The sequence below is a fragment of the Globicephala melas genome, chromosome 2 (genome assembly GCF_963455315.2).
Source record: "Globicephala melas chromosome 2, mGloMel1.2, whole genome shotgun sequence".
Taxonomy (NCBI): domain Eukaryota; kingdom Metazoa; phylum Chordata; class Mammalia; order Artiodactyla; family Delphinidae; genus Globicephala; species Globicephala melas.
The window spans coordinates 166118874-166145202 of NC_083315.2; the positions used below are offsets into that span (position 1 = coordinate 166118874).

At 51.0% G+C, this 26329-nt stretch overlaps 1 long non-coding RNA gene across 1 annotated transcript; it reads right to left on the minus strand.

The window, feature by feature from the left end:
* Positions 1-15211: 15211 nt before the first annotated feature.
* LOC132596782 (uncharacterized) lies at positions 15212-24912 on the minus strand. The gene is made up of 3 exons (XR_009562785.1): positions 24792-24912; positions 17147-17285; positions 15212-16167 (listed from the first exon to the last, which is right to left on the minus strand). It is a non-coding gene; the product is annotated as an uncharacterized lncRNA (long non-coding RNA).
* Positions 24913-26329: the final 1417 nt, after the last annotated feature.

Here is a 26329-nt window from a genome sequence, read left to right on the forward strand (position 1 = left end):
GCATGGAGGCAACAAGGGAGGACTAGTTGGGATGAGGTCAGAGAAGTAAGCGGAGAAGGTGCACAGATCCCACAGGGCCTTGAGGCCATTGTGGAGACCTCAACACTCAGAAGCCACTGGGATTTTCTGCACAGAGAAGTGACATGATCTGAACTAAGTTTCCAATGGGTCGCTCTGGCTGCTGGGTCAAGAGTAGATAGAAGGGGATTAAGGGTGATGGTGGGAGGAATTGTTAGAGAGCAGGGGCTGGGAGGGGGGACTTGAGTCAGAGGGGTAGCTGTGGAGGAGGTGAGAAGTGGCTGGATGCTGAACACGTGTTGAAGGCAGAGCCAGCAGGGTACTGACAAGCTGGGTGTGGGTGAAAAAGGAGTCACGGGGATGGACCTAGAGAAGATTCTGCTTAGTGAAATAAGTCAGAGAGACAAATGCTGTATGACATCACATATGTGGAATCTAAAAAATAATACAAATGAGTGTATATGCAAAACAGAAACAGACTCACAGATACTGTAGTTACCAAAGGGGAGGGGAACAAATTAGGGGTATGGGATTAAGAGATACAAACTACTATGTATAAAATAGATAAGCAACAGGAAATAGGTATAGCAGAGAGAATTATAGCCATTATCTTGTAATAAGCCATAATGGAATATAATCTGCAAAAACACTGAAACGTTGCTGTTTCAGCTGTACAACTCCACAGCTGAAATTAACACAAGATTGAAAATCAGCTATACTTCAATTAAAAAAAAAGATCTTTGGCCTGAGCACCTGGAAGGAGGTCATCGCCGTTTCTTCAGATGGAGAGGTTGCAAAAGGATCACATGTGGTCAGGGAATTTGCCACGAAAATAATGAGATCATCAAGGGAGTTATACTAGATGGAGGGAGTCCAAGGCCTAAGGCTGGGGGGATAGAGGAGCCAGCAGTGGAGACTGGGAAGGAGAAGTCAGTGGAGTAAGAGGAAAACCAGGAGAGTAATGTCCCTGGAAGCCAAGAGAAGCACGTATTTAAAAGAAAGAAGGGGTGTCGAATGTTGTGGAAGGTCAATAAGCTGATGACTGAGAACTGACCGCTAGATTTAGCAACGTGGAGGTCCTCGGCAACTGCGTCCAACAATAGAGCAGTGAAAGCCTGCTTGAGTCGGTGCACGAGAGCGTGAGAGGTGAAGAAACGGAGGATGGTGTGGTGGACAAGTCTAAAGGAACTTTGATGTAAAAGGAAGGAGGGGTGTGGGATTGAGGGAGCTTTTGGTTCTGCTCTTAAGAGGGAGAAATTACATGTTCATATATTGAAAAGAACAATCCTTCATCCATCATCCACCCCCCCATCCATCCATCCACCCACTCATCCATCCATCCATCCATCCATCCAGCTTCCACCCACCCATCCATCCCACCAGCACTTCCTGAGTGCCTCCATGTGCTGGCCCTGAGCTGGGAGCTGGGATACATAAGCCATCTTCCCTTAAGAGCTCACAAGCTGAGAACTGGGGACACAGTCAAAATTGGTAACTGTGGAGTGCAACAAATGCTGTGATCAGGAATACAAAAAAGATGATGGGAGCAAAAAATTCTGGAATGCCTGGAGTATTCAGAAGGCTTCACAGTGGAGACTGATATTTGGGCTGGATCTTAAAGGAAACATAGGAGTTTGTCATGTAGACAAAGGAAGGGTAGCTTTGTAGACACACACAGAGAGAGGAACCCCGTGCAAAGAAGTGGGGAGGGCTTGGGTTGGAGCCAGGTTTGAAGGGCTTTGCATGTTCTTTGCAGACACAAGGGAGGCCATGAAAAATCTCGGGCGAGGGAGTGACATGTTGAAGCATAGCTTTTAGGAAGCAGGGGCAGCCTGGAGGGGGGGCTTGGGTGTGGAGGGGACGGCAAGGTCCGTGTCCAGGAGGGGGTCGAAGGCACGGGTGTGAATGAGACCACCAAGAAGGGCGTAGAGTGCAAAGCTATGAGGGCCCCGAGGCGATGCCAACCTGGAGAGAGGATGAGGGAGAGGAGTGGTTAAAGGAGGCTGGACCCTCTGCTGCCCTCGACCCTGGTCCAGCTGGGCTCAGTTTGATGTCCACACCCTGCCTGTCCCTCCCTCTCAGTGAATTGCTTCTATCTCCCCACTTCCTGGAACCCAGGAAGTATCTGGCTTACCCTCCATCACTGCAGGGACACCCCTGCCCCCCACATCCAGCTTCAGCCTGGACCATCTTCCCCCACCCCCAAAACCCGCCGGGAGACCAGAAAGGGGAACTGACTACCTGCGAGGGTCTCACTGCCCTGGGGGGAGTGTCGGTCTCCTTTCCCCTCCTGCTTCCCTGCTCCTCCCCGGCCTCACCCTTGCTGACCAAGCATTCTCTACCCCTTTGGGCCTTCGAGGGCCCCTGCGCCCCAGAGTCGGAATTCTCCATTTGCAAAAAGAAATGACATTCATCATTTTTGTTTTTCAGATTAAAAAAGGAACAAATGCTTGTTTTAGTTTTTAAATCAGATAATCCAGAAAGATAGAGAGGAAATTTAAATTACTTACCATCCTATTTCCCAGAGAAAATCACTGTCACCATTTTGCTGTGTATCCTACCAGAATGTTTTCTTTGCTAGGCCCAAGTGGGTGTCCACACACACCTCTCTGTGAAACAATAACAGCTGCGCACTGTACACTGTTCCATGACCTGCTTGTTATTTCTCACTTACATGGTGAGACCAGTCGGCACACCTAGATCTCCAACATTGCTTTTTCTTAGCTGAAGAATATTCTGTGGTGAGAAAGGGACTTGATTGAATCCCCCATCCCTCTGCATTTAGGGTCACCTCCTCCAAAACACGTTTCCGGTATAAACAGTCCGCTGCGTACATCTTTGTCCGTAAAGCTTTGAGCAAGAAAACGGGGCTGTTCAAACTTGGGGGTTAATATGGCCCCTCCTACTCACATCATGGAGGCAATTGATTTTTATTTTCAAAGTCTGTGGCGATTAAATGAACAATGGTTGCCAGGCAACCCGTGAGTGGGGCCTCAGAGTGGAGGCCAGAGCAAACAGCAGCCTCCAGCCGCCCCGGGGACGCAGAGCATCTCAGGCTCGCTTCTAGGTAATAAGCCCCCTCCCACCCTGTCCGGAGCCCCCAGCCCCAGCCACGGCCCCCATCCCATCCTTTCCCCTCCCAAACCGACTGCAGTGGGCCACCAACGTTTGCTGAAAACAGCCCACGTGCGGTGCGGTGCTGGGTGAGGCTGCTGGGATGCGCGTAATACCCCATGTCCTGGTCAGAGGTAAACCTCACGCACTCTTGAGAGGCTTAGGAATTTCGGGGTGTCATCCTATAGAGCCTACAGTGTACACCAGCCATTTTCAAGGTATTTCTTTTTTCTCGTTCTGCCTCGGGTTACCCGGTGGGTAGGACCCACTCCCATCAGTAATGAGGTATCCAAAGGGCAGGGGTGGGTTGGGAATATCAGTCTCTGAGGAACCAAGTGGAGTCTGAAAAAGGCCCCTCCGCCACGCCCACAGCTGGGGGATCTGGGGTAGCTTCTCAGGGCAGGGGGCACGCCTTTGACCAGGAGGAGCCATTGAAGGATTCTGCGCGGCGTGGCGGGGGGGGGGGGGAATCAGAAAAAAATCAATAATGCTGTGCTTCTCCCTCCATGAAGCAGGATTGTTGGTGGGTCTGGAGGCCCAGCCTCCATCACGAAGAGGGACTGCAGGGTCCGCCTGGGCTCTGGGAGTGGCGTGGAAAAGAGCAGAGACAGCCAGGAGGCCGCAGGATCGGCACCCAGGGAAGGGGGTGGGGTGCCGAGGGAGGAGGGAAGGACCCCCCACCCCCTGCAGCCCCAGGGGACAGTGTGGGAGAGGGAAGGAAGCGAGTCAGCAGAAGCGAGTTCCAGCCCTGTCCCTCTTACTGCATCACTCCCTGCTGTGTAGGACTCCCTGCCCTTCCTCACCCAGACAGAAGCTTAACGCCGTAGGTGCAAGGAAGGCACCTTCAGTGTCAGTGTGTGCTGGGACTTTACCCACGGTTTCTTCTTCAGCACTAGCGTTGGGCACTCTGATTTCCTCCATTTCACAGATGCAGAAATTGAGCATCAGAACACTCGGTCGTCTTGGCCGAGGGAAAAGAGCCAGTATCAGAACCTGTCTGGTCCACAGCTCCCTCCTACACCACTTTCTTTAAATACGATTTTTTAAAAACAGCTCCTGTGCCTGCACATTTGCTGTTAGAAGTCGCTTTGTGCTAGAAAGAGTAGCTTTGGCCCGTGTCCCATCACATGTGACTCCAACCCTGCCCCTCTGGTCTAACACCTGTCATGGCTCATGACACCCATGACAGAGAAGAAAACCAAAGAATCCACCCCAGTTATCATCATACCCCCAAGTGGGCCATCACTGTGCCTTCTAAGCTCAAGGGGAAGGGAGGAGCAGATGAGCCCACTGCCATGGTGTTACCTTAGGCCTGAGGCTGTTCTCAGGGTCCTCCTGGCCATGGTTCTGGGGCGGGGGGTGGGGGGAGCCACCTACGGGGGTGAGAGAGATGGTGCCACTTTCCTTCTGGATGTCATTCACTCACGCAGGGCTTCTCTCCAGAATGGCAGGCGTGCTTAGGATGGTGCCCTAGCCGCAGCCACTAGGTGGCCCAGTTCTGCACCCCCCCCAGAGTGACCCCCAATAATCCTCACCTGCATGTGCAGACCTCCCTACACTGAATAGGGCTGACCTACCTGAACCCCAGGACATTGCAGAAGGGACAGTGAAGGGCTTCTGAGGCCAGGGCTTGATGGGAAGCCAGCTGTGTGTCCTGAGCACACTCAAGCAGCCCTATGAGAAGCCCGCGGAGTGAGGAACTGAGGCCTCCTACCAACAGCCAACACCAACTTTCCATTCGTGTGAAGGAGCCACCTTGGAAGCAGATCCTTCAACTCCCGTTAAGCCTTCAGATAAGACTGCTGCCCTGGTCGCCATCTTGTCTGCAACCTCACGAGACCCTGAGCCAGAACCATTCTGGGATTCCTAACCCTCAGACACTGTGGGACAATAAATGTTTATTGTTGTTTTAAGCCAGCTACATGTTGAGGTAATTAGTTACACAGTAATAGATGACTAATACTAACAGAATACCTTAGGGAAACTGGTGAAGCCTGAGGACTGTGTCTGGGGGATTCTGGAAAAATCTTTATTTATTTATTTATTAAAGATTATTTATTTGTTTTTAATTTTTTGGCCGTGCCAGGCAGAATGTGGGATCCTAGTTCCCTGACCAGGAATCGTACCTGCACCCGTTGCACTGGAAGCGTGGAGTCTCAACCACTGGACCACCAGGGAAGTTCCTGGAAAAATCTTTGAAACAAAGTTTTCACAGCAGGATTCAAGAATGGCACCCAAGAGACATTAGCCATGGTAGATGTATTAGTGAGAATTCTTTCTGTTACAAAAGACAGAAACTTAACTCATGAACTTAAGCAAATAAAAATGTAAGGGAGGACTCATCCTATTATTAGACTGTGTAACTTGGAAGGATGGGGTGGAGTTAGCTGTAGGCATGATGGGATTTGGGTTTACAGAATTCCAGGCTCCCAAAAGTGCAAGGGCCTGAGTTGGGAGTGGACTAAGGAGAGGGCTGAGGGTCAGCAGGATTGGACTCTCCAGCATCCTCTGGGCTCTGAACAGGATGGAATGCTGATGTCAGAGGCTCATCTCCAGGGTCAGGAGAGCAGAGGGTCCCAACATACCTGTGGGCTGTTCCCACCTGTTCCTTATATCTCAGTGTCCTCAAGCTTCTGCTCACCACCCTCCCAGGCCTCACTCCACCCCTCCTCCTTCAGCATCAATACCTCCTGGGTCCAGTACCTCTGGACATTGCCACCTGGCCCATGGTCACTGGCCCTTACCCTCGCCACGGCCAACACTGCCTCAGTTACCCCAAGCCTTCTGGATTGCAGCAACAGGCTGCACCATCCACCTGACCACCTGAGTCTGAATCTTCACTTCATCCCCACTCCTCCCTCTCCCCCCATCCCCACCCCCACTGCCCTCTAACAAGCTCCCAGATCCGTCCACAACTGTCTGTCCCACCACCTCCCTGCCTCGTGACAAAAGCCATCCAAAAATTGACTTAAAAAGAGATATGATATGGATATGCTCAGTTTCTGAAAAGTTCGTAGAGCCGTGTTATGATTTGTGCACTTTTCTGTGTGTACGTAATACTGACCTGCTCCAAGCCATCACCACTTCTCTCCCGGATTACAGTAACCATCTCCCAACTGGTCTCCCTGCTACCTGTCTTACCTCCCCTCCTCTCCCCTCTCCCCGCCACCCACCACTCTGCCTCCTCTTACTTCTACCTCGGCATCACTTGGCCAAGGCTGTGCACGCCACCTGAAGTTTAATTTCCCACTCTCATCTGCCAACTGAACTCCTATTTATCCTTTAGATCTCCGGTCTGGTGTCCCCTCCTCCAAGAAGTCCTCCTGGATGCCCCAGAGCTCATCGTTCCCTCCTCGGTGATGTTGTTGAACCTACCACACTCTGGTTTGTAGAGTGGTTATAAATATGGTGTCCAGAGTCAGAAATGGGATGTTAGCATTGCCACGCACCAGCTGTAGAACAGCCTGGGCAGGGACAGCGTGGGGCCAGCAGCCAGGGAAAGTTCTGGCAATAGGAAAAAAAAAGGAGTTCCCCACTTTAGGCAACAGAGAGGGAGAGAAGTGCAGGCAGGGTGTGGGTGGAGAGCAAGGCCGGCCCAGGGTGGAGGGCTGGGGCAGGGCTCGGACACTCGTGGGGCACCTGCCTGTGCCTCTCTACATCACCTCGCTTAATCTTTGTAACAAGAGGTGAGTATCATTGGGCACAGTTTTGCACGTTTAGAAAGTGAAGCTCAGGGAGTTTGGGACTTGCTCAGTGTCACTTAGCTATGAAGAACAGAGACAGAATCCGAACTCCAGGTCTGTCGGACTCCAAAGCCTTTCAGCTCTGACACAGAGTCTGTGTAGACCTGGTTGGAGGGTCCTGGGCTTCTGAAGAGGGGAGCAAAATGAGAGCTTAGTCAGCCTGGCCCATGGTGGAATATCCCCTCCATTATGCTGGGTGATAGACTTCTAGTAATACACTCCAAGGTGGCCCTGGCTTTGAGGTTTCCTCTTCCCAGTTGTTGAATCAGTACAATCCTGCTTACCTCTAGGTCAAAACAGGACACCTTCCCTCATCCAGAGCCTATTCTCCATATCATACCTTGAAATCATCTTGTAATTGCAACATAAGTCCCAATTTATCCCGCCCGCCCCTCCACTTCTGCTGGTGCAACATGAGGATGGCCATGGCCAACAGCTCACAGCTCCCGGTGTTGGGTGAAGGGTGTGAAAGGGGATGGGGGTACTCTTGCCTTTCTGGGGATAATTTCGTTTTGTTTCTCTGCTCAGCTCAGCTCAGCTCAGCAGCCAGCCACCTTCAGCCTCCCCAGCTAATGAATCCTTCACTTTCCATCAGCTCTGATTAGATTTTTCTGAGCCGCCAGTCTGAGCAACAGGAAGTCTAGCTTGGACTCAACCTAGGAGGGGAAGTGGCCGACTCAAGGAGGTGGAGGAGGTGCAGAGCTATTGGCAGCGGGGCAGGCAGAGAGAAATCAATGGACTCCCTGGAACTTCCATCCCTTGGAAGCCACACAGGACAAGTTTAATCATTCAATAAATATTTAGTGAGCACCTACCGTGTACCACCTCTGTTCTCAACATGGCAGTCAACAAGACAGATGAGGTCCCCACCTGTCCTCATGGAGCTGATGTTCTATATAAACAAATAGAAAACATTGTTTGCTGTGATAAGTGCAATGATGGAAAATAATGTCTGATCCATCTCTTTGTTAGAGTCTCACGGAGTTTTGAAGCCAGCTCTCATCCCCACTCTGAATTTCTCCTGCAGGCAAAAGCCCCCACCCTTCCCTCTTCGGCTCCTCACGTGACACATTTTTTATTATGGCCTGTCACCTGCTTAGCACAGTGCTGGCCTGGCTCTCAACTGTTTGCTATTATTCTTTTACAGAAAAGGAAGCTGAACCACCTAGTGAGAGAGTGATGGAGCTGAGATTAGAGACCATGTTCTTCACCCTGCCTGTGGAGAGGGGATGAAACTGACAGCTAAAGGGGAGGCTCTGTGTTTCACTGACCCATCAGGAGCCACGTGGGGATCTGGTGGCTCACACACCCTGGACACACGGGCCATGTCCACAGAAAGTGTCCTCTTTGTACCGTTCTCACTGGAGATCTGAGGATGGCTGGGAGTCAGGAATGTGGGCCCTGGAATTTTACATTTGGACAGAGTTGAGTGGGGATAGATTAATTAAGGCGCCTGCAGGTAAAATGCCCTTATCCTGAAGTCACAGATCATCCAGGCTGCATTTATCAAACTGCTATCAATGGATCCTCTCTAATGTGAAAACCTCCAAAAGCAAAACAGACACTAGAGGAGCTGCTTTGTTTGAAGCAGGAAGACAGAGCATGGCCAGTGTCCACCAGCCCCAACCCATGACACGTCTGTGCAGCCAGGGCCTCTGCAGAGTACAGTTTCAGAACCACTGAGCTCGTCCAACCTCTTCTTTGGAGAAATGGGTGACCCAAGGCCAGATGGTGGATTAGGGACAGAACCTTTAAGGAGCTCACTTGAGATTGGCCAAGTGGAATATAATGGAAATGGCCACCCTTTTGACCACACTGCCCTGCTTTCAAACATAGGGAGGTGAGTAGAGGCCTCTATCAGGGACAAGAGTTACCTGGACTGAGAAGAAATGCCTGGATTCCAGGCTTCCAACCCAGTTCTGGGCTTGATTTGTGTATCAGTCAGGATGACTGAAGGTTATGCTGCAGTAACAAGCATCCCCCCAAATCTCTGCTTGAAACAACAAAAGTTTCTCTCTCTCTCTCTCTCTCTCTCTCTCATACACACACACACACACACACACAAATTCACTGCCAGTCTGGGCACCTCCAGGGTCACCGTCCCCTGTGAGGTGACCCAGCACCCAAGCTAACCAAACTGCTTTAATCTTCCGGCACTTACTTCTCAACACTCAGCTTCAGGGTTGGCCAGGGCAGGGAAGGGAACAGGGAGTATCTGGCCCATACTTCTTTCATCCAGAAGTAAAACACATCACTTCTGCTCACACTTCTCTGGCCAAAGAAAGTCACATGGTCACACAATTCAAGAAGGGGGTCTGGGATCATTGGAAGATGACAGTGCATGTCCAGAAATGGTTGGCAAGCCCTAAACCTGCCAACCACTGTTTCCAAATCAGCAAAATAGGCAAAGTAATATCTATCATCATGCCTTCACTCATTCATACATTTACGTATTCAACACACTAATTTTTACTGGGGAAGGTGCTGGCGAAACAGTGATGTAGGGTTGGAACTTGGGTCTCCTCGTTTCTAAGCCAGGGCTTCACCGTCCTCCTACTCAAGCTCTCTGCCAGCCTGGCTCACATTTTGGTCTTAGTTTGGCTTCTCCCTAAGGCAGAGCCTGAGACAAGGATTTGGGGGCAAGGAGTTTACTTGGGAGGTGAGCCTGGGAAGCTACAGTGAGGGAGCGAGAAAGAGAGAGACAGGGCAGGAGGGATGCCAACCACGTGCACATGAGTGAGCTGGTCACTGACATGGGCAACTGGGGCTCCATCCCACCAGGGATCCTCTGAGGAACTGTGTAAAACACACCTCAGAACCGTCCTGAGTGAGGGGAGGCTTGGACTTGGAGACCCACTGACCACCACTGCCCCGCTGACAGAGGGAGGGCTGTTCCTGTGGAAGTGAATCCCCCAGTTCACTGGGGACAGTGCTGCTGTTGAGGTCCGATGGGGGCTGTGGGATGAGCTGCAGGGCACCAATAGCATCCACTATAGATGCTGACGGAAAAGCCATGTCCGTCATGAAGCCATATGGAAACCCAACACAAACAGCCCTGCATTGGCCAAACAATGTGGGCGAGCATGTCTCATGGGCCAGCTGCTGAGATATTTTCTTCTAACCTCCTTTCCCAATTTGGAAGGAGGTAACTCCTCCACATGACAACAACGAGGGGAAACAGCAGCACTGTGGTGCCAACTGACTCGGGCGTGGGGACAGGACGGCGGCAGCCACAGGTGCCCCAGGGAAAGGTTTCATGCTGGCCTGGACACAGCCTGTCCAGAGGCCAGAAAAATGTGAATGGGACGCAACAAGGACACACAAACAGGTCTATCAGGGCACCTCCCGCAGTCAGCATGTCCGGGAGTCGGAAGACACGACCCCTGTGTTTGGAGCCTCCAGCCTCTTCGAGAACCTTCCATGGTAAGAGGCAGCACGGTGCAGATGGAAGAGCTCCAGCCTTGGAAGCAGATCCTCTGGGTTCAAGTCTTGACACCGCCACTAACTGCACACCCACCAAGGCTGATAGATCAGAAGATTGTGTGTGAAGCACACAGTTGAGAGTAGCAGTGGGAGCGGTCACTGATCCTCACGGCCAGAGCAAGGCTCGGTCCCCACTGTGCAGAGGAGGCAACTGAAATCAGAAAGCCCCAGATCTTGTCCTTCAGAGCATCAGAGCAGGTCCCCCTGAGTCCCTGTGAATCCAAAGCTCCTCCGATCCCACGTTTCTGGAACGAACCCAAAGCCAGCTCTCCAGGTGGGGACACCACAGGAAGACCTCTGCACTGGCGATGTGACCCCAGGGCGAGGTGAGGCAGGAGGGATGATCACATGACTAGGCCATGTTCCTGGAAAAGTGCAGGAGACTCGTAGGGTCTCAGAAGGAGCCAGGGAGTGACTTGGGGCCACAAAGAGCAGGAGGAATCTTGTTCTTGGGCTGGTCTAGATTTTTCCATCAAGGTGGGCTTTAGGGCCCTTTTGGAGTCAATGATCTTATTGTCCACAAGTTCTGACAGGTCAGTGAGCGCGGGAGAGTCAGGGGAGGTTCCAAGGGGAGCTGACCTGTGGGGTGGGACGGGTCGGGGGGAGGGAAGGCATCCTTGTCCCCTGGGCTCTCACGAAACTAGAACAAGTGAATAGAGTCCAGGCTTATTTCAGCAGCGAGGACCCACCGGCTCCTTCTCTCACTTCCACCACATCTGGATGAGAAGCAGCGTTTCCTGGCACCCCGTCCTGCTCACATCCCGTGACCAACTCAGCATCTACCTTCCATACGATGTGCAGGAGGGAAGGGGTGTGGTGGGTGATGGGACAAGGTTGGAGGGGAAAGGAGTCACATGTCCACCATGAATGTTTCTCAGAGACCTCCTCCCGTCCTGGGGCTGCTGGACGGTCCCACAGTGCCATGTACCTTGATCCTGAACGTTTAGTCCAGCTAAGCCTATGCCTTGGAGCCCTGGGACAAGGGGCCCATGCTTGTTCTCATGGAGCCTTATATAAAGCACACAAGGATGTGAACGATTGATGCTGGAGCCAGGGACCAGGGAGAGCAAGAGGTGACCTGCACTGGGGGAGGGTCTTAGCTCTCAGATCAGGTCATATTTGGATCACCCAGAGATCCAGTGATGACTGATAGCTGTCCAATACCATCTGTAGTGCACAAAATCCTCATCCTTCCTCTGTCTCCGTTTCCTCGTTTATACAGGGAACAATAACAGTACCTTCCTCACAAGGCTGTTGTGGGGTGAATGAATGAATAATGGGACGTGCTTAGAACAGTGCCTGGCACATCATAAATTCTCAATGAATGTTAGCTATGTTTTGGTGGTTGTTGTTACGATGATGATTATTTATACATTCATTCAAGCCCAGAGCCTTATAAGTAAGGGTTTGTGTTGGATGAATGATTGAAATAAATGCAAGTGGATAAAATATTGGCAGCAAATGACATCAAAGATTGAAATAGGGCTTCCCTGGTGGCGCAGTGGTTGGGAGTCCGCCTGCCGATGCAGGGGACACGGGTTCGTGTCCCGGTCCAGGAAGATCCCACATGCCGCGGAGTGACTGGGCCCGTGAGCCATGGCCGCTGAGCCTGCGCGGCCGGAGCCTGTGCTCTGCAACGGGAGAGGCCACAACAGTGAGAGGCCCGCATACCGCAAAAAAAAAAAAAAAAAAAAAAAGTTTGAAATAGACACTTGATTTGGTCTGATTCGTTATCATGATCTGGAATCCTGGGAAACTGCTGAATAGGGAGGCTCAGAATAGACAGTCTTCCTCTGTACTGAGTACACCAAGGTACACACGGGGCTTCTGCACTTTGCAACCCACAAAGTGGGCAGGTTCCTTACCCATTTTGCTCATCTCTCTCCTTACCAGACAGTAAACTCTTCCAAGGCAAGGACCATGACTTACAGGCACTCCGAAACCAAGTGTCAACATGGCTGCGGGGACAGAGCATGTGCTTACAAATTTGTATTGAATGAATGAATGAATGAATGAATATTGTCTGATTGACTCAGAAAATGACAGGACTAAACCTTCGATAAAGGACCTCAGAGCCTTGGCCTGTGAGGGACTGGGGAATCAGGGGTTAATTATTACCCCTTGAATTGGATTAGATTAGATGTTCACCGTTCACTGAAATCGGATTAGGCTGTGTCCAGTTCCAAAGTGGTGAAGAGGTTGGACTTTGGGGTCCATCAAATCTGGGAGGAAATGTCTCAGGCATGCCCCAGCTTTGTAAACATAGTCAAGTTATTTAATTTCTCTGGGCCTCAGTTTCAGCATCTATAAACTAGACTTGATGATATTTGCTTCTCAGGGATGCTGTGCAAACAAAATTGTCCAAGGTGTGTAAAGCCATTTGCCCCCCGGGGAGGGAGCCGTATCTTTTTTTTCCCCTTTAAAATTGTTTTATTCAATACAAATTATGTCAGTAGTATAAACTGTTAAAAGAAACAAGTTTTGAGTGAATGGGTCAATTTGCCAAATTGGCTATTTGGCAAAATGATTCTTAGCAAGTTGATTTTTGTCAAAGTAGACCTAGTGTTCTCTTACCCCCATCACCTTCTCTGCCAGGGGTGGAGGCAATGAAACTTCATTATAGATCCTGTGAAGTGGGGATGATAGCAGCCCTCTCCTCTCTCAAGGGATTTGGAACCACTTATGGTGGTGTAAGTGATGGAAGAGTCCTTTGTAAACTGTAGAGTGAAGTGCACATGTGAGGATCACAAACACGGCCGGAGTAGCAGAGAGAATTTGAACCTGGAGCCCAGCTGGAGTAAACCTCTCAGCCGGGGGGATAGGACTCAGAAAAGACCCAGAAACCCAGCGGCGAGCTTCATCCACAAGACCATGGACTCAGGAGTCAGACTGCCTGGGTTCAAGGCCTGCCTCTGCCTCTCTCTACTGTCTGCGACCCTGGGCAGTGACTTAATTTCACAAGGCCTGAATGCCCTTGCTGGTGAGGTAGCGTTACAGTAAGTACTTTGTGGGGCTAGGGGCTGGGACGAGCCTGTGAAGTGCTCAGTCCAGCTCCTGGGACACAGTAGCACCCAGTAAATGCGGCTGCTGCCTGTTCTCCACAACCTCACTCTCCCACCCACTCTCCAGGGGCAGCAAGGCCTCCTGCCTCAGCTGGTCCAGTCTTGGGTTTGCACAGTATGAGGAGAAAATAAACCAGAAGGACAGCAAGGGAATGGGAAGCAGGGTGACCCACCTTCCAGGGGAGGTCATTATCGTAGGAGGCGGGGACCATCGTGACCCCCATTTCACAGGTGGGGTCACTGAGGCACTGCTGGCACCAGGCTTCACATCCAGGCCTGTTTGTGCTCAAGGCCGGCGCTCATTCAGCTCAGCCAGGATCCCTCTGTGGCGCTGACTCCAGACACCGTGTGGGTGCCCGGGGCCGGAGGAGAGCACATGGACAGAAACCAAGTGGGTGCTTGGCCCAGCCCAGCACCCCATCCCCACCCCGACTCCTACTCCTTCCCCATTCCTTCCACCCCCTAACTGTGACCTCGTGCCCTGGGGTGCTCTCCTGGGCTGGTGTCCCTGTCAGCCTCTCCAGGATGCTGGGACAGGGACGGGAATCACCAGCTTGGCCTGTGTCCTTCTCTGCCACAGGTAATTGCTTTTGTCCCTTATCTCACTCTCACTCTTTATTACTTCCCTGAGGAGATGCTATAACCACGGCCTCCACAAATTAGGTCAGTCTCCTGGCTGCAAGCACACACCAAGGGGCCACTGTCAGGGAGGAGTGAGTTGTGGAGGGGAGATTATATCTCCGGGTGGCAGGGACACACTGTCCCTTGGCTCAGGACGTGCCGACAGGCCACGGATGACTCCTGGGAGTATAGCCAGTGCCCTGCCGAAGAAGTGCTGGATCCAGAGGTAGAAGTGTGAATCTTGTCGTGGGCTCTGCCCTAGGCTTGCTGTATGACCTCAGGCCCAGCACTTAACCTCTCTGGGTTCTAGGTTTTTCTTGGGTCAGATGGGGACAGTGACTCTTTCCCCCATGATACTCAAGCCAGCTTGGAGCTGGGAGACATCGATTCCATGTATTCTCAGTGTGTTCTAGACTCTTGTGGTAGCTTCTTTCTTTAAAATAGCTTTATTGACATACATTTGCACATACTTAAAATGCACAATGTGGTAAGTTTTGACATATGTGTACCCCTGGGATGCCATCACCACAATCAAGATAGTGAACACAGGGCTTCCCTGGTGGCGCAGTGCTTAAGAATCCACCTGCCAATGCAGGGGGCACGGGTTCCAGCCCTGGTCCGGGAAGATCCCACGTGCCGCAGAGCAACTGAGCCCGTGTGCCACAACTACTGAGCCTGCGCTCTAGAGCCCGTGCCCTACAAGAGAAGCCACCACAATGAGAAGCCCGTGCACCGCAATGAAGAGTAGCTCCCTCTCTCCACAACTAGACAAAGCCCGCATGCAGCAACAAAGACCCAATGCAGCCAAAAATAAATAAATAAAATTAATTAATTAAAAAAAAAAAAGATAGTGAACACATCCACTCCCTCCCCACATTTCCTCTTGACCCTTTGTGATCCCTCCTTCCCCTCCCCACGTCCACATTCCAGGCAACCCACCGGCTCATCTGCCTCCTTTCACTATAGATTCATTTGCACGTCCTAGAATTTTATACAAACGGAATTATACACTATGTATTTTTTTTGTCTGGCTTCTATTTTGAGATTCCTCCATATTGTGTATTTCAACAGTACATTTCTCTTTATTGCTAAGTCATCACCCATTAACGGATATGCTACAACATTTTTATTCATTTATCTGTTGATACCTGAGTTGTTTCCAGTTTGGGGTGATTACACATAAAGCTGCTATGAGTATTCATGTACAAGTATTGAATGCTTTCGTTTCTCTTGGGTAAATACCTAGGAGTGGAAGGGCTAGTCATAGGGTATAGGTGTTTGTTTAACTTTTCAAGAAATGAAACATTGTTTTCCAAAATAGTTGTACCATTTTACGTTCCCACCAACAGTATATGAGTTCAAGTTCCTCCACATCTTCACAAACACTTGACACAATCAGTCTTTTTAATTTTAGGTGTTCCAATAGGCATGTGGTGGTATCTCATTGCAGTGCGTCTTCCAGAGAAGCACGTGCGTGTCCACACCGCCTGCTCAAGGCCAGGTTGTCTTTCTTAATTAGGAGTTGAGGCAGGGCGTGGGGACCCCTGGAGTCCTCTGTGTGCACCTTTCATTCTTCCCTTCTGCTACTGGAGAGGCCGCTGGGGACACACGGTGACCTCCCAAGTACCTTTCCTGCCTTGGAATTCTGGGACAAACGTACTTGAAACCAAGCTCTCAACTTTGGTAAAAACTCTCTGGCCTCTCAATATCATTGTCCTATGTCCACTTGGGTGTTTAATATTTATTGGCATTCAGTGCCTTGGGAATAAATCTCTCTCCCTGGGAGATCCTGGGATCCCAGGATGAGGTGGTGGGGTAGCCTGAACCACCTGGCCTGGAGCTGGGAGCCAAGAGGACTGGGTCTGGGGTGGGACCCATGGCTTCTTCAGAGCACCATCGTCAGGGGTGTGACAGCAGCTGAAGGGCTCAGAGGCCCTCCACGCTGGGAGGCTCCCTGGTTCTGAGGCCAAGTCAGAGGGCTCTTGCCCCCCAAACCTTCTGTCCAGGCACAGATCTTCTCCAGAGAGCTGGCACGCACGGAACAAAACTCGTTGGTTACATTTAGGACCAAATGCTTCTCACCATGTGTCTTCCATCAGAGAAAGCTGAGATATGGTTAAAGTCACCTGGAAGTAAGAGTGGAAGAATGGGTGTTTCAAATGTCCTTCTAAGATGCAGTGGGTATCACAGTCTGAGCCCTCCCATTATTCTTAGTGATCGGAAGTGAGGCCACCCACAAAAAAACTGTCTTGCGTTTCATGTGGGAAATGTCCTAGATTTTCTTGTTTATCTTAAAGAGCTTGGGAGGAAGTATTCATGGAGATGTGGGAGACATGGCCAGTGACTCAGGAGGCATGATTTCAGCAAAGAAAGGGACCACTCAGAAAATCAAGTCCAAAGCCCTCCCTCCATCATTTCAACCATTTCTAAAGGAAAAATTTGAGGTCCAGAAAGGTGAACAGACCTGCCCCAGGCCATCCAGTCATTATGAGGTAGAGCTGGGACAATGCCTCTAAAATGAGGCAAGACATGGGGCTGCACTAGTTCCCATGAAGTAAGGAGGGTCCTTAACCACAAAAATAACATTGTGAGGGACTCGACGGAGGACGCACACGACTCCCCTAGCACCCAACTTCTCAGAGGCGGAAAATGTCTAACTCTTCGGGAATAAGATGCCATGAAAAAGAACAACTACATCAACTGAGAAACAAAACCACAATTCTAATTATTCTATAATTATCTAAAAATTTCAAAAGCTTGAACAAGCTTGGGAGGGGGGGAAAACGATCTTAAAAACTATGGCCCCTGGGACCTGTCAGACAAAAATCATTAACCAGTGTCCTGGGTTCCCTGGAGGGAGGTGACGGTTCAGAAGCATAGACAGCGGCCCACGAAGCCGTCCTTAATCTTGTTTCATCTGTGCCTCTCAGAGAGCACTGCCTTCCCCTACAGCCACAGAGTAATCAGAGAGTTTGTGGAGCATCATTTGAACTCAATTGCCTCTACCTGAAGAGCCAGGGCGAGTATGTTCACAGGGTGACATGACATCTTTAGGGTTCTGAAAGCACCCAGGTCCCCCAGACATCTCCCCGACCAGTATCCCACCTTGTGAGAAATTCCACCATCGTTCTTGTATTTGGGTTAAGCTATTTTCATCTCCGTGACAAAACACAGGTCATGTTCCTATGATTGTAGGGTTGAGGATGATTTGAAGCAATGTCCTTCTCCTCCAAAGGCTTGAAATCTAGTTGAGCGGATAGAATATTTACATGAGGTTAATGCCCAGGCTAATACGGTAGCTGATGATGGTCAAATAGTAAGGGCTAAAAGATCTCTGAGGATAGTGAGATCTGAGTGGTTTGGGCTGGTCAGAAACCCTTTCTGGAGTGGAAGGTGTCGAGAGGAGTTGATCTGAGCCTTAAAGTTTGAGAAAAACAAGCAATAGCAGAAGGCGCTCTTGGCAGGGGAATGCATGAAAAAGGTATGGGGGCAGGAGTGTGTGTGACAGTACGTATGACACAGGGGAGGGGGGAGGGGTGAGAACAGTAATTAGTATAGTATGGCTGATGGGGGAGGGGAGGGGAATAATAAGAGAGGAGGCCAAAGAAATATGAGGGGGCCATTCTGAGGGGGCGAATTCCTCCCTTTGCTGGAAGGTGAACCTGTGGCACGCCCTCATACTCTAGCTCCTCTTGCCCCTGAGTAATACTTCCTCACCTCCCTGTGCTTGGTGACCCATCACCCCACTTCCGTGGGTCCCCCATACCGCAGAGTAAACGCCTGACAGAGCCGAGACTGTGGTACCTCCGCTTGGGGGTGCAGGTGGGAGAGCAGAGCTTTGACCTCAGCAAAGAAGCACGGAAGCAGAGTCCAGTCTGAGAAGGAAGAGGGGTATTCGGGGCAGGTGGACAAAGCTGAGGACTCCAGGGTGGCACCTGGACTTAGGTCTCGGTAGGAGGGAAGGTCCTTGATTAAACCCCACGCAGTCCAGGACTTCCTGCGGGCTCCTGCAGGGCGGGGACACAGGGGGAGAAGGGTAGCCCACAGTGCTCGTGGTCTCTGAGCCCGGGGGCTGGGGGAGGAGGGGAGAGAACAGCCTGTTCTTCGGGGGAGAAGGCTGCCCAGCTAACTGGCTCTGAAAGCATTTGGCCGGAGAGAAGATGCTCGAGTGGCCTGCTAGGCCCCGGCCGGCTAGGAGCTCCCCATGCATCCATCCAGGCCGGTGCTCCCCAGCTGGGCTGCCTGCAGAGGGGCAGGGCCTGACGCCGGAGAAATTGCTCACCACCTGCCCATCTGTGGAGAGCAGAATCAGCACCACTCGGGGCTCCAGCACCCCACCTCTAACACCCCTTTTCCGGGCCCCCACTTTGCAGGGCACTAGATGCAGCTGTGAGGAGCTTGAACATCAGAGATACTCAGTCACCTGAAGGAAAACCACATCCTAAAGCTACTACAATGACAGGTGCAGTGACGTGGCACTCACTGTGGGCAGGCCCTGTGTCAAAGCACCCAACTGTACAGCAACTCCTTTCTTTTTTAAATTAATTAATTTATTTTTGGGACTGTGTTGTATCTTTGTTGCTGTGCGCAGGCTTTCTCTAGTTGTGGCGAGCGGGGGCTACTCATCGTTGCGATGTGCGGGCTTCTCCTTGCGGTGGTTTATCTTGCTGCGGAGCGCGGGCTCTAGACGCACGGGCTCAGTAGTTGTGGCTCGCAGGCTCAGTAGTTGTGGCTCACAGGCTCTAGAGCGCAGGCTCAGTAGCTGTGGCACACGGGCTTAGTTGCTCCACGGCCTGTGGGATCTTCCTGGATCAGGGCTCGAACCCGTGTCCCCTGCATTGGCAGGCAGATTCTTAACCACTGCGCCAACAGGGAAGTAGCCCCAGGAGGTAAGTCGTATCATCCACACCCCCCATTTTACAGATGAGAAAACGGAGGCACTCCCAGACCTTGAGCTGCCCAGCCCTGCCAATGCTGAAGAGTGAAGGACGTGGCTCGTTAGTCAGTCCAATACAAAATGGACCACACGAACCAAGTGCTCCCCCAGGGGACAGAGCCTGAGGGAGAGAGGACAGGGAGAGAGCTACGAGAGCCACCTGGGACACCCAGGAAATGTGCTGGGGCTTTTCCTCCTGTTATCAGCTCCCGAGACGCCCCAGACATAGTTGGCACTGACAGATGTTGGTGACTGAATTCTCTCGGTTCAATTCATAGAAATCATGCAAAAAATTATTTTGGCCATTTTGTAGAATAGGAACAGAGGCTCAGGAAGGTTCAGTGACTTTTGCAAGGTGACACAGTAGTACCAGGAAGAGCCAGGATTCAAACCCAGACCAGACTCTAAAGTGCAGCCCTTTTCACCATCCTAACTGGCTTCCGCCAGCTGGTCAGGGGCTCTGGGGACCAGGATCGCCCTGAAATCACCTGAAGACTCTTCCCTGGGAGGCTCTGGAGGCCAGCCTTTTGGGGGCCTGTAGAACTGAGAGGTTGGGGTCTGGGGTCCCATCTCCCTCGGAGTCCTGGCCGCGGGGCCCCATCCCAGAAGCCCCCTGCGTTGCTTTGACCCTGTTGGGAGGGCAGGGGTGCCTCCCGCCTCTCTCCCTACCGCAGTGCCTCGGCCAAACAGGCCAGCTGCTCTCCTCTCCTCTGCCCTGAGCCTGCCTCTCACCCATCCTCTCTCCCCCAGACCCCTGGTTTCCTGCGTCTGGTCTCCTCGGCATGACTTTGGGTTTGCACGCCACAAAGCAGTTCTTCCACAGCATTGTCTCTATGGAGGCTCTGCAGATCCACCTCCCAGGTGATCTCCCCCTTGGATCCAGAAGTTTCTGGCCCAGAGGTGTCTCCCTAGAAAAGACATCCTGCTTGGGAGTGCAGTGTCGCTGCGGCCCCCTGTGGGAATCTGGGTGCAGGAAGGAGGAGGAGAGGTGGGTTAGGGGAAGACCTCTCGTGTCGCAGTTTGGCCCAGGCCGGGTCCTTCTTTCCAGTCTGCTGTGCCTCGAGCCCCCGTGAGCTCGCCTCTGCGTCCAGGGCTTGGCACCCATGGCAACCTCCCCCTGCCTCTCCCACCACCCTCCTGGGCTGGGGCCCACTGAAGCCTGTAAACTGCTTTATTAGATTAAAGCAAACATCTGCGAAAGAAGAAAAGCAAAACCTTAATTGGAGGCCCCTGGGGACGTTTGCAGAGACAGATGGTAGAGGATCTAATGAAATCACCTCGTACAACCTCTGTGCAGAACTCGCAGATAAAACACCATTGCCCAGCAACAGAGCTTTGCTACCTGGAGGCCCGATAAGGGGCTTAGAGGAGCTGTGTGTTTGGAAAATGTGATTTTGCAGGCAGGGCCAAGGGTATGTTGACTCTGCCCAATGCCCTGGGCTCCCCCATCACATGAGCAGCTGCCACTTTCTCTGGGGTACAGGCAGAAGGCTGCTCTGAAGGACCCCCCTGGCAGGGACTCCTCACTTGGAGGTGTCCTGAGCCCCAGAGCCAGAGGAGCAGCGGTTCACTCCCTGGGATTTGGTTCTCCTCAAAGGGGACATTTCAGGGCACCTGGGGCAGTGGTGGCAACGGCTTCCTCTTCTCTCCCTGACTCCTGGTTCAGAAGCATCTCTGCAGGCCCTCTGGAAGGAAGTGAGGTGTCTGGGCTGCTGGGAGCTAGCTAGGCCTGATGGGCACATCTACACAACACCCTGGGGCCTCTGGGTTCCTCCCACCTTCTGCTGCCCGTCTTCTCCCAGATTCCTGTTTTCTTCAAAGTAAAAGTCAGTCCTCACCAAGGCCCACGAGGGCCGACCTGATCTGGCCCAATATTGTCTTATCCCCGACTAATCTCTGCCTCACTCACTCTCTTCCAGCCACCTTGGCCTTTTAATCTGCCTCAAATCTGCCAGGTGTAGTCCTGTCCCACGGCCTTTGCACTGACTGTTCATTCTGCCTGGAATGTTCTCCCAGATGTCCACATGGCTCTCTCCCTTGACCCTTCTCAATGGGGCCCTACCCTGACCACCTGTTTGATGAGGTCACAACTTCCCACTCAGCTATTCTCAGGCCCCTTACTCTGTTCTGCTCCTTCTTTTTTCCCAACATCACCACCTTCTGACCTACTGTATAATGTGCTTATTTATTAGGTTTTATTGGGTTTTTTAACCATTTTTTAAATTGAAGTATAGTTAATTTACAGTGTGTTAGTTTCAGGTGTACAGCAAAGTGATTCAATGATCTATCTACCTATCTATCTATCATCTATTTTTCTTTTCCATTATAGGTTATTACATTATAGGTTTTACGTTATAACCATTATAGGTTATAATTTCCATTATAAGTTATTACAAGATATTGAATAGAGTTCCCTGTGCTATACAGTAGGTCCTTGTTGTTATCTATTTTATACATAGTAGTGTGTATAATTTATCTCTCTCCCTGCCCTCACTACCTGCTTTGGTAACCATAAATTTGTTTTCTATGTCTGTGAGTCTATTTCTGTTTTGTAGATAAGTTCATTTGTATCATTTTCTTAGATTCCACATCTAAGTGATACCATATAATATTTGTCTTTCTCTGTCTTATGTTTTATTGTTTATTGCCTGTCTCCTCAACCTCCAAGAAGTCAGGGGTCTTTCTTCTTCTCTTCACCAGCATACTCCAAGCCTTGAGAACGAAGCCTGGAACACAGTAGGTGCTCAATAAATGTTTGTTGAATGAAGGTCTCCCCTTCCCTGTCCCCTAACAGCTTTGGTAGAACTGGGGAGAAAGAGGCTGGGTCCAGAGAGGCCAGAGTGCACCTCCCGAGGTAACTGTGCACCCCTGGGGAAGGCCTGGGGCAGCCCTACCCGCATAGCCCCACCACTAGCAACCTCGCGGGGAGGGGAAGGCGGTCTTGTCCAGGAAGGAAAACCCAAGGCCTGGCGCCAGGAGCACTTGGCTCCCATTACAGCCCTGTGTGACTTGGGACAAGGCACTGCCCATCTCTGAGTCTCAATTTACTGTCAGATGATATTAACATTTACCTTCTTTATCTAAAAGCAGTAAACTTCCACATTCTGGCTTTCCACACGACAGCCTGAGGTCGACTCCTGCCTCTGCCACTCACCAGGCTGTGTGGTATTAGGCATGTTTGGGACCTCTCTGAACCTCCACCTCCTGATATTAATGGTAGGGTTTCATCACAGGTGTGTGAAGCAGTCACTGTGTGCTAAAGGGTCAGGTGCTGCGGTTCAGATCTCATTTACACTCAGCACAATTGTGTGCCCTGCATCTTCACAGCCACGTTTCAGGTGGGGACACTGAGGCAGAGAGTAGGAAACAAACCAGGGTCACTTGGAGACTCGCTGGTAGCTCCTGGGCAGACTCTGCATCTGGCTCCAGGGCTCTCTCCACCCCCTCCTTCCAGCGCTGTAGCTTGCCTGATGCAACGTCCGCTCCCCAACCCAGAGGATTCTGGCCTTGGCCCTTCCTCACCATCGGGACCTCACCTTGGTCAGAGGCCTGGAAGTGGTCTAGAGCTGACAAGCTACTTCCTGGGTAGGACGGGAGTCTAAAGAGCGACCCTCCAAATTAATGTGAAGAACAGTCAAGCTCCAGAGCCAGGGATGGAGGGAAACCTATCAGGGGACAGAGGGCTGGAGTCTTAGAGGCTCTGAGCTCCACGTGGCTCAGGACGGAGGCCCATCAAGGGATCGAGGGATGGATGCTGTCAGACCACCCACACCCCAGACAGAGCACGGGGGAGCGGGGGAAGGGGCAGTCGGCAACTTGGCGTGGGTTCTGCAAGTCAAGGGTCAAGGATTCGAGGAATTGGTGGAGGGGTGGGAAGGAACCGGGGGTGGGGGGTAGGGGGCGAGGAGAGGAAAGGAAATCAATAAGGAGTGTGCTAGCAATAGTGTGTGCAGGCAAGCCCGACCCCAGGGTGAGGAACCAGCTGAATTCCTCAGGGAGCCAATGAGAAGCTGTACAAAAAACCCCTCCTTGGAATAGCGCCCAGGGGTGAGGAAGGTGGGGTGCTTCTAAATGAACCTCTGACACTTGTCTTCCATTGGCTTCCCCCCAAATATTTACCTTCCCATATTTTGACACCCCTGGAAGGCTAAAATCCTTTTCCTTTCTCTTGTCACTTCTCTACAAATTTATTTGTTAAGATGCTATATAAGCCCAAGTTCTAACCATCTCTTTGAGTTACTCATCACCGAGATTTCTCCTGTGTGAGGTGCACCACATGCATTAATAAACTATTTTTCTCTTGTTGAAAAAATAAATAAATGAACATCTGAGGGCAAGTCCCTGAGCTTTCAGCTTCAGGTGAATGCGAGCAGAGCAGACTTCTGGGTTTCTGTGAAAACCCTTTGGGCACCAAGGGGTAGATCCTGGCAGTGGGCAGTGGCCCAGGACCCTGAGAGGCCCAAGAGACATGGGCAGGGCTTGGACTGCGTCTGCTAGAGTTAGGCTCACTGGCTTGAGGGGAGCAACTGGGGCTGCAGCCAGCCCCGAGCCTGCCGCTCCCCATGGGCACAGACAGGCTGCCTCTGGGGTCTCCCTTGGTGGTGTATTCTGGGGGACTTCACTTCTGTGAGAAGCACCTCCGAAGTCCTGGGAGACCAGCTCTGGTGGGGGCTCTGGTGCCCCTCCCCAGTGGGCACCCCCAGCAGGACTCCCACTCCCCCAGCTTAGAGCCTGGAGCACTCCCAGGGATGCTAGCTGGGGGGCAGCTTTTGCCCCACAGAGAGACTAGGATGCTGATTCTGTCCCCCTGCTCTCACTCCTCAGACTAGAAGACAGCCACCTTCATGCAGCCAGTATCCTCACACAGCAGTGGCCATAGAGAGTGCTTTCAAATTTTTTGTCGTGGTAAAATACACAGAACATAAAGTTTACCATTTTAGCCACTTTTAGGTTTACAGCTCAGTGGCATTAAGTACCCTCACATTGTTGCACAACCATCACCATCTATCCCCATAATTTTTTATCTTCTCCAACAGAAATGCTGTTCCCATAATGCAAACCCCCATCCCCCCTCCCCAGCCCTGCTCCTGGCAACCTCCATTCTATTTTCTGTCTCTGAATTTGACTAAAGAGTGAGTCCTTAAAAAGCATTTCAGTGTTGTTCTCACTGCCCAAATCTGCCTTCTGTTCTCTCCTCCTCCCCACCAACCCCAGGTTGGCCCTTGGACTCTGGAGTTAGGGGGTAGCATTTTGGCTGCCAGTCCCATACCTCTTTCATCCATTTCTTCACTCTTTTCATTCACTGAAGCAATGGAACAATTGAGGGCCAGGAGAACCAGTTCTGGCTCTTACAACTTGCTGTGTGATCTTAGGTAAGTGCCTTTCCATCTCTGAACCTCAGGAATGGGACTAGAATCTTGGCAATACCAGTGTCACTCACTGAGTTTCTTACAGACCTGGAAACTGATCATTTTAAGGCATTAATTCAGACAACTGCCCATTAACCAGGAGATTTCTATGCCCGTGATCAAACCCTGAAGTGTTGACATCCTTTATAAAGCCTGCATGGTTTGAATGAATTTAAATGGTGTTGTCTGTGATATGGAAATAAATAGTGCCTGGCATTGAGTAGTCCTTTTCCTTTGACATAGTGACAAGGGGTCTATAAACACTCCCACCAGCAGCACCTATTCACCTGGACGCCCTCCACCCCAGTGCTGCTGTTTGTTGTCAGAACTGTTCACCGTCCTTATTGGCTATTTCCTTGTTTCAGCTGGGGTTCAGGTGCAGAAAGCAGGATAGTAAATGACTTACAGAATCACTGGGAGGACTGAAGAAGTTGACGGTAGTGTGTTTCCAGAAACAGCTCACAAAGCCACACCCCAGAACTGAGCTGCCACGGGAGCTGCCCATGCCAGGATCAGGAAACTTCTTGCCACGTCAGAACACTACCACAGCCACTGACTCGAGAGCCACCCACCTCTGCCATGTCCACAGGAGCAACATATTGGCTCTGCACCCTGTCTCTCTCCACACAGTTCCTGAGCAAATACCTCTGATTGGTGGAACCTAAATCACATCCAAGTCTTCAGCTGCAAGGGATTCTGGGAAATGTAGTTTTTAGTTTTCCTACTTCTGCCCACCTGGAGAGGGTTGGAATGGAGGTTGAACAATCTAATCCACAGTGTCCTCCATATACTCACAAGGGAAAGAACTCCTGACTTTGCTTTGCCCCCTGCCTCCTGCTCTCGGTGAGCTATGCTATAGCTCCCACCACCTACTCAGCTCAATGCTTCATCTAACATACAAAACCAAGGCAGTATATATACTTAGCTACAATCATAACACATTCTGTGCGTGGGTCAAAATTTGGCAGTAGATCTGGGAAACTGTCAGGGGGAGCCAGGAGCAGTGGGTAGACTGAGAAATACTGGTTCCCTAGTACTCTAACATGATCCTAAGATGGGCTGCTAAGCCCACCTTCAGAGCAGACCGTCCTTCTCTCTGATTCCTCTTACTGCATAATTGATGGAGAGTTAACCACATCTTGGCCTTCGGTTTTTGCATTTCAGCAGGAGTGATTCACAGAAAGAACATTTGTCGGGGGGGGGGGGGACAAACAAACAAACAAAATAAACAAGGACCTGACCATGGGCACCAGATGAGAGGTATTTGCTTTAAGCAGAAGCGGCTCCAGAATGTCAAGACAAGAGGAGCTCAGGGGCAGCGACCTGATTAGAAATGGGGGCTAGAGAACTTGTTCAAAACTTTATATATAAAGCCAGGACATGGTTTTTTATGGAGATTGCCTGTATAGACTTGGAGCAATAAATAGAGTCTTTCACCATGTTTCATCCACCTAAAGCTGGAAAAACATCAATTGTCTTTCTCAGAGATGAGAAACCTTAGAAAGCCTGAAGGCAGTAGTTTTGGGTGGGGGTTGATGATGAAGATCAGTTAAACATAAGGCTGGTAGAGGGCGTAAGGCATGGGAAAGAGAGGGAGGTGACACAGTCAGACGACTGGTCCCCACACTCCACCGTTTCCTAGCTGTGTGACCTTGGAAGAGTTCCTCCATCTCTCTGAGCTTTGGCTTCTGCATATGAGAAACAGAGATGTTGATATATTAGGCACAGGTTTATTGTAAAGATGAAATAAAATAACATGTATAAAGCCCTGTAGCAGATGTCAGTGTTCCACCTATGTCCCTTTGCACCACCTCGGAGGTTACCTGTAGACAGTTCCCATACATGCCAACAGCTCCGGTGTTTCTCTGTCTGAGGGTATTATCTGGCAGTGGGAGTTTGCTTGGCCCTTTCACAGAGCAGACAGGAAGTGCGGGGAAATCAACG